We start from the raw sequence: 9,400 nt of genomic DNA, 5'->3' as shown, positions 1-9,400 counted from the left end.
TCCTCGCCGACTGGATTCGTTGAAGCAGCAGCTCCTCAGAACACCTACAGGATATCCCGGTCGAGAAGCTCACGCGAAGCTTGTGAAGAAGAGCTCAACAAAGCTCAAGCACGACCATGAGAAGAAGAGAAGAGGAAGAAGTTCTCGCAGCCCTCGACCCCTTTATACTGCGAAGAAGGCGAAGAAACTGGCCGTTGCGTCAGCAGCTAGAACCCCGATCGATCTACGGACCGATCGGGGTCTTGATCGGTCCCGGACCGTCGGTTAGTCTGAGAACCTTCATGCGTACTACGTCGATGCGTGGACCGATCGGGCTCTGGATCGGTCCACGACCGATCCCTACCTGTCAGCGACATCGTCTCTGATCGGTCCCGGACCGATCGGGACCTTTGATCGATGCGTGGACCGATCGACTGCCTTCTTTCGCCTCGTTTGGCGATCGGTCACGGGCCGATCGATAACAGAGTTTCTCGATATCGATCGGTCACCGGACCGATCGAGCAAAGAGCATTGGATCGGTCGGTGACCGATCCATTGGATTTTGCCCAAACCAAGTTCCAAGACTTCAAACCAATATCCGGTCAACCTTGACCTATTGGTACTTCATCCCAAGCATCGGTCACTCCCTTGACTGCTAGAACTCCACCCAGTGTCCGGTCAATCCCTTTGACCTACTTGGACTTTCAACACCGTAAGTCCGATCATCCCGATCCATCTGGATTTTCCTTGCTGGCTTCACTCACGGGACTTTCACCGCTTCACTCACCAGGATTTCCCACCGCCTAACATCCCGTTAGGACTTTCCCTTGCTGGCTTCACTCACCAGGACTTTCCCACTGCCTGGCTTCACTCACCAGGACTTTCCACACTGCCTAACATCCCAGTTAGGACTTTCTCATTCACCTAGCTTCACTCACTAGGATTTTCACCTGGCTTCACTCACCAGGATTTTCCCGAATGCCTGGCTTCACTCACCAGGACTTCCACCTTCACCTAGCTTCACTCACTAGGATTTTTCCCCCCGTGCCAAACTCCCTGTTTGGACTTTCCCCGTGCCAAGTCTCCATACTTGGACTTTTCCAGTGCCAAGTCTCCATACTTGGACTTTTCGCGTGCCAAGCTCCCTGCTTGGACTTTTCCGTGCCAAGTCTTCATACTTGGACTTTTCCCGAATCAGGTCAACCAGGTCAACCTTGACCTACGGTTGCATCAATAATCTCCCAAACATCTATTCTTGTCCCACATCAAGAATAGAACTCTCTCACGAGTGTCAAACATCAAAATACAACTCAACTAGGTCAACCTTGACCTAAGGTTGCACCAACAATCTTCCTAAGTCAAACATCAAAATACAACTCGAGTCAGGTCAACTCGAGTCAGGTCAACTAGGTCAACCTTGACCTAAGGTTGCACCAACAATCTCCCCCTTTTTGATGTTTGACAAAACCCATAATCAAGTTAGGTTAACCCGATAACCTAACTTAGGTTTTCCAACCATCTTCCAATGTCCAATGTTCTTTCCATGAACATTCTCTAGACATTCTCCCCTTAGGTTAACCCGATAACCTAACTTGGGTTCTCCAATAATTCTCCCCCTTTTTGACACACATCAAAAAGAATTCCAATGTTCTTCCTCGAACATTCCTTGACATTCTTCCCCTAGCTTAGGTTAACCCGATAACCTAACTTGGGTTCTCCAATAATTCTCCAATGAACACTCTCCCCTTTTTGACACACATCAAAAAGGAAAAAGAGGGTATCAAGGTCAAGAGTTTCTTCCTAATGAAAGTCCCATACCTTTCATTGAAACTCTTAATTTCCCCCTTGATACTAAACTCAACAATCAACTTAGTGATAATCCCATATCACTAATCCTCAAAAGTCTTAAGGAGTAAAAACTCCCTAAAAGTCAACTCCCCCTTGACAATTAGGTAAAAACTCCCCCTAAAGGTCAACTCTCCCTTGACCATTGCACCAACAATGTCTTGGAGAGTTTCAAACCTTTAGAAATCCACAAAACACCATTTCCATAACTGAAATTTCAGACCAACAGCTGAAAATCAGAAACTGGCACGCACTGATCGGTCCCCAGACCGATCAGAATCCCCCTGGATCGGTCCCCAGACCGATCCACCCTTCACTGATCGCACTGGATCGTCACTGATCGGTCACCAGACCGATCAGAACTTCCCTGGATCGGTCCGGTGACCGATCCATACTCTGAAATCAGAGATTTCTGATTTCCCTTCCCGGAAATTCAGAAACTCCTAATAAATTCCAGAAAATTCCAAAAATCGTAAAATTTTGAGGATACATTCCTCATATCATACACTATCATGGAAAAATAGTTTTCTATGAAAATAACTTCCATTTTTAAATCTTGATACAAAATTCAAAAACTTTGAAATAGTTCAAAGTTAAGTCCAACTTTGTATCACTTTGGTCAATGATGAATGTTATCACTAGGAAAGCTTCATCAAGGTTTTTCAAAACAATTTTGAAATGATTTCAAACTCTTTAATTTGGGACCACAATCTTAGGGCTATATGCACATGACTTGTACACAAGCTTTCCCTATGATCCCCATTTTCTTGAATTAGGCTCATCTAGGTACAAAAACTATGCACCTTGATCCTAACTCATGATCCTAATATCTCACACACATCTAAAGTGCATCAAACACATCCAAGTCAATTTTGATGTGAGATATGGGTTTAGATATCTTAGACTAAGGTCTCATGCATTTTCTAAACACAAATTTGATCTCAATATCAAAGTGTGTTTTTCATCCTTAAATCAATTCAATTGATTACTAATGCAAGAGATGATGACATGGCATAAAATGGTATCATAAATGAAAACATGTGCCAATGTCATGATGTCATGGCATAAAGTTTGAAACTTAAATAAACATGACATAAAAACTAGCCTAAGCATGATCATGACATTTCAAATGATAATAAAATAAATATGATGTCATGGCATGGCATATGGCAACCAATCATGGGAAGTTAGCACAAATAAAATACCTAAATTCCCTATCTAAGTATCCTTAGCCTTAGCTAACTTAGAATCTAACCCTAGATTGCCCATATATCCCTAAGAGACAACCAAAATCCCAATTATGGTATTTCTCTAGGTTTTCTTAAATTGTGCCAAATGAGATTAAAATCGATATTTTTCAAATATGGCACAATTTACTCTTTAAGGAGTAAATAATAATCCTTTTTCATTTTCAAGGGTTATCAAGACCTTGAAAATGCTCCTTGAGTGTCAATTTCCTCAAAGTTGGGTTAACTACCCTTCTAATTGGAGTTGACACTCTCCAACCCATCTATGGGATAGAGAAGATACTCCTAGGAACCCAATACCTATTAGAGCTCATTGGGTTCACTAAATATTCACTAGGGATAACTTCCCTAGCAACCCTCCTAATGACCCTCTTAGGCTTTGAAGCCTTGGTCATTTGGGTCTCATCAAGGTCAACTATAGGGGTGACTCCCCTTGTAGCCTTGGTAATGGTCTTCCTAGCCCTAGGTTTTGTTCCATAATCAAATGGAACATTGTGGTAAGTGGGCTTGACCATTTGGGACTTAGGTTTGTGACCCAAACCTTTCTTGTCCTTGGACTTGGGTTTTTGACTCTTAAACCCTAGAGATGACTTCTCCATGTTTTTAAGAGCCTTTTCCAAAGTATCAAGTCTTGACCTCAAGACTTGATTCTCCTTCTCTAATACCTCAATTTTTGATTTGTCATTTTTCTTTGAGGCATTCCTAGGCATGTGTCTAGTTGATTTGGGATTCCTACCTAGGTTCTCCTTAACCTTAGATGAGGTAATTCTAGGGTTGGCTTTCCTAGTGTTATCCTTATCTAGGCTCACATGTTTGGCACCTAAGCATGTGTATCGATTTCTAATGTTATCATGCTTATCATTATTGACTAGTGCAATAAAATTTCTAGCATGCATCTTACTAGTATTGCACGAATGAGACTTAAATGATACCTTAGGGTTTGCCTTAGCTCCCCCTATAGAAGTGCTCGGTCTCTTGCCCTTGTGAGGTTGCCTCCCCCTCGGACAATGACTCCGATAATGTCCCCTTCGCTTGCATTGGAAGCACACCACGTGCTCGCCTTTGCGTATCGGAACTCCGGCTTCCTTGACCTTTGGCGCCGGTGGAGTCTTTCTTACCCTCTTTGGACACTTACTCTTGTAATGTCCATGTTCCCTACACTCAAAACACATAATGTGTAATTTAATTGAACTTAAATTGCTTGAGTTACCTAGGGTTGAGGGTGGATGCGAGCTCTCTTCTTCATCCCTTTCGGAGGTAGAAGCTTCTTCTTCTTGCTCCGAACTTGAAGAAGAACTCTCCTCCTCTTTGTCCTTAGATGTTGAGTAACCCTCAACTTCTAATTCGCTCCCTCCATGATGTGAGCTACTTGGCTCACTAGGCTCCTCTTCATGGCTTGAAGTGGAGCTCTCCTCATGGTACTTGGCCAAGTTATCCCACAACTCCTTGGCATTGTTGTATTTACCTATCTTACACAAAATATTAGTAGGTAATGAAAATTCAATTGTTTTAGTTACCTCATTGTTGATCGTGGATTGGTGGACTTGTTCCTTCGTCCACTTGTTCTTCTCTAGAGGCTCTCCTTCTTTATCCATTGGAGGAGTAAACCCTTCTTGTACACAAAACCAGTTCCACATATTAGTCCTAAGAAAATACATCATCCTTACCTTCCAATATGCGAAGTTGTCGTTGTAGAAGGGTGGAATGGTGATGTCTTCTCCGAATTGATCCATCTCTAGCTTTTGCTCCCACGGGTGTGAATCCGATGAAGAGCGACCTCGCTCTGATACCACTTGATAGGATCCTTCGTACGGCTAGAGAGGGGGGGTGTGAATAGCCGACCCCAAATCTTTGCTCGTTTCTTTCTACAAATTAGGTTAGCAGCGGAAATAACAAAAGGAAACGAAAACAAAACAAACCAAACCTCAACTCGTCGATGTAACGAGGTTCGGAGATGAAACTCCTACTCCTCGGCGTGTCCGTAAGGTGGACGAAGCCTATCAATCCGTCGGTGGATGAGTCCCCGGAAAACCGGCTAATACAATATACTCCTTGTGGGTGGAGAAACCTCGCCACAATATTCTTGCAACAGCAAGAAAGGAATACAACAAGAAATACAAGAAGACAAGAACAATAAATGTAAAAACACAGGTTTTCTTGCCTCCTCGCCGACTGGATTCGTTGAAGCAGCAGCTCCTCAGAACACCTACAACAGCAGGATATCCCAGTCGAGAAGCTCACGCGAAGCTTGTGAAGAAGAGCTCAACAAAGCTCAAGCACCAGAACAGCAGCTCTGTAGAAGAAGAGAAGAGGAAGAAGTTCTCGCACGCCCTCGACCCCTTTATACTGCGAAGAAGGCAGCGAAGAAACTAGCCGTTGCGTCGCAGCTAGAACCCTGATCGATCTACGGACCGATCGGGCCTGTCTTGATCGGTCCCGGACCGTCGGTTAGTGCTGAGAACCTTACATGCGTACTCGATCGATGCGTGGACCGATCGAACTCTGGATCGGTCCAGGCCGATCCCAACTCTGTCCGCGACATCGTCCTGATCGGTCCCGGACCGATCGGGACATCTGATCGATGCGTGGACCGATCACCTGCCTTCTTTCGCCTCTGTTGCTGGCGATCGGTCACGGGCCGATCGATGAGAGTTTGACCGATGTCGATCGGTCACGGACCGATCGAAGCAACAGTATCCTGGATCGGTGCGGTGACGATCCGAGCAATTTTGCCCAAACCAAGTTCCAAGACTTCCAAACCAATATCCGGTCAACCTTGACCTATTGGTACTTCATCCCAAGCATCTGGTCACTCCCTTGACAGAACTCCACGCCAAGTGTCCGGTCAATCCTTTGACCTACTTGGACTTTCCAACACCAGTCCGTCATCCACGATCCATCTGGATTTTCCTTGCACGGCTTCACTCACGGGACTTTCACCGGCTTCACTCACGAGATTTCCCACCGCCTAACATCCCAGTTAGGACTTTCTCCTGGCTTCACTCACCGGGACTTTCCCCTGGCTTCACTCACCAGGACTTTCCACATTGCCTAACATCCCAGTTAGGACTTTCTCATTCACCTAGCTTCACTCACTAGGATTTTCACCGCTTCACTCACGAGGATTTCCAATGCCTGGCTTCACTCACCAGGATTTTCACCTAGCTTCACTCACTAGGATTTCCCCGTGCCAAACCCCTGTTTGGACTTTCCCGTGCCACGTCTCCATACTTGGACTTTTCCAGTGCCAAGTCTCCATACTTGGACTTTTCGCGTGCCAAGCTCCCTGCTTGGACTTTTCCGTGCCAAGTCTTCATACTTGGACTTTTCCCGAATCAGGTCAACCATGTCAACCTTGACCTACGGTTGCATCAATAATCTCCCAAACATCTATTCTTGTCCCACATCAAGAATAGAACTCTCTCACGAGTGTCAAACATCAAAATACAACTCAACTAGGTCAACCTTGACCTAAGGTTGCACCAACAATCTTCCTAAGTCAAACATCAAAATACAACTCGAGTCAGGTCAACTCGAGTCAGGTCAACTAGGTCAACCTTGACCTAAGGTTGCACCAACACATCTCAGATGGCTTCGTTAGATCAAAAACTTGCCCTGATATCCTTGTGGCTGTGAGAGTTGGCTCAGTAAGGGTAGGGACCTTGATTGTAGCTTTCGGGACTTCAACTACAACAGTAGGAACCTAGGTGGCTGCTAAATCATCCACTATGAAAAGATTGGAGGAGGGCTCTTCGGAAGGGCACATATGTCCTTCATGGAGACCATCTTCCACTTTAATTTCTTACTAATTGAGGCAATGCACATGACTTGCTCTACAAAGACAAAAAAGTTAGTTAGTGAAAAAGAAAAACTAATTAAAGAGCGCCTTACTCAAGGGGTCATCTATCTCCGCTACAAGGGGGCTTACTCTAGCTCGATACAACAAGTAATGTGATAAGTCCTAGAAGAAGGAATGAAGGGGAAATCTACGGCCTTTGCCCAATTGGCCAAAGAAATAATTAATATATCCTGTGGGTAGCTCATGGGGATGGTGCTTTGGTAGCGGGATCCTAATTTCATGGTCGGAAGGAAACACACAAGGTTTCTTGGATAAACAAGACTGCATTTCTAGTCGACGTGGTTCATTGGGACTCATACTAGGGTACCACCTAACTAGGAGTTCCTCAATGGCCATGAGCTCAACAAGAAAGGAAGAAAGCTAGTAGAAGAGGTCAAAAAATAGAAGAAGGTCCAACAAACTTACAGTCTAGCTGGACATGAAGAATATGAAGGCAAAGGATACGGGAGACCAAAGGAAGCGAATGAATGCGGTGTTGTTTTTTGATTAACCTGATATACCTTGGTGGCTGAATGTTAAGGTTGTTGTGTTGACTCATCGAACCGTTGGATGACAAGTTCTTTTCCTCACCGTTGGATTGTTCGGCTGAATGATTGTGATCTCAATGTAATCTTCATCATTAAAGTGGGGCACTGATAAGTTATGAAGTGTCACATCAATCTCTAAGGCGGTTTAAAAATAGCTGTCTGATGCCAAAGATAAACATGCACTAGCACCCCTACTCTATTAGATGTAGGATGGCGTCAGCAACGAAACCTCGGTATGCCTCCACAATTAATGCAATAAGGTATTTACACGCCCTAAAGTAGATATTGCATGCTACCTATTAATGAAACAACATAGTGCACCAATCATCAACGAGATACATGACCAGCATATCATATCTCTCAATTCCAAGGTTTTCTCTGTAGCGATTGACCTATAGACAACTGCCCCAATAAAACATGAACACATCAAACTAACATAATGAAGAAATAGGAGAGGGTTGTTGGTGAACAATTCAACATAGTCTAGTTAGTTGGACCATGCCTCTTTTGACTAGACTTAAAGGGGAAGTTTGTGATGCGGAGGTTTCTTTCTACAACTACATGCCTCGTAGGTCAACAGTCATGTTAATTTGTCGGTCAAAGTCAAAATAGGTCCAACTTAACCCGAGCGAAGATAACTTTGCTCAAAATGGACTCAGATCTGATCAAACTAGCTCAATACACACATCCCCATGATTAAAGGACAAGATGTTGATCATATCTTAGTCTCAGACTTCCACCTTAGTCTCAAACTCCATTTAGTTTTAGACTCCTTCTTAGTCATAGACTCCATTTTAGTTTTAGACTCCTTCTTAGTCATAGACTCCATCTTAGTTTTTGACTCAATCTCAGTCATAAGCCTACATTTCGGTCTCAGACTCCCTTTTAGTCTCAACAGTGGACCCCACCTTAACCTCAGACTCCATCTTAGTCTTATATTTCATCTTAGTCTCATACTTCATCTTAGTCTCAGACTCTCTTTCCGTCTTGGCCATAATGTCGACAGTAGTTTTAACCTTAGTCTTAGACTTCATCTCGATTTTAGACTCATTCTCAATCTTAGACTTCTTTTCATTCTCGGCCATAGTCTCGATAACAGACTCTACCTTAGTCTCACACTCCATCTTAGTCTAATATTCCCTCTCAGTCTTAAATTTCATTTCATTCTAGGACTCCCTTTCAATCTCAGCCGCAGTCTTGGTAATAGACTCCACCTTAGTCTCAGACTCCATCTCAGTCTCAGACTCTATCTCAGTCTCAAAGTCTCTTTCAGTCTTAGCCATAGTCTCATTATCAGACTCTCCCTTAGTCCCAGACTCTATCTCAGTCTCAGAATTTATGTCAATCTTGACAATAGATTCCACCTTAGTTTTAGACTCCATCTTAGTTTTAAACTCCCTCTTAGCCTCAGACTTCTTCTCAAGCTCAGATTCAGTCTCAGTGATAGTTTCCCTTTTAGTCCCTATCGCAATCACCAACATCACACCTGTCTCTGCCTTAAACGCCAATGTTCTCCTTGAAAGGCAGATCTCGATATCATCTCAATCTCGGTCTTCGCAAGGCTACTACTTTACATCGATGTCATCCTATCTTCATCCTAGAGACAAGTTTATGTCCTATACGGGTTTGCCAATAGTGACTGCGAATATTTCAAAATATGTGGCATTCTAAGCTGCAAAAGGCGGGTTCCGCCGCCCAGCGGCCCCCTACGCCTGCCCCATGGTATTGTAGGAGGAAGGTAAATCAGGGTGAATGCTGGGTTGGCAAGTTGATGGTTGTTCGAGGCTTTAAGCCAGCAGACGGGGATATTATCCCACATTGCAACTGGCGACACTCGAACCGTCGCTCCATGCTACAAACATACCATCAACTTACCAACTGATCCAGCCCCTGGGGGCAAAATATGTGACATTCTAAGAATGAATGAGTGGTGGGTTATTAAA

Source organism: Zingiber officinale, chromosome 7B (assembly GCF_018446385.1).
Source record: "Zingiber officinale cultivar Zhangliang chromosome 7B, Zo_v1.1, whole genome shotgun sequence".
NCBI classification, from domain to species: Eukaryota; Viridiplantae; Streptophyta; class Magnoliopsida; order Zingiberales; family Zingiberaceae; genus Zingiber; species Zingiber officinale.
Note: the sequence above shows the minus strand (reverse complement) of the source record.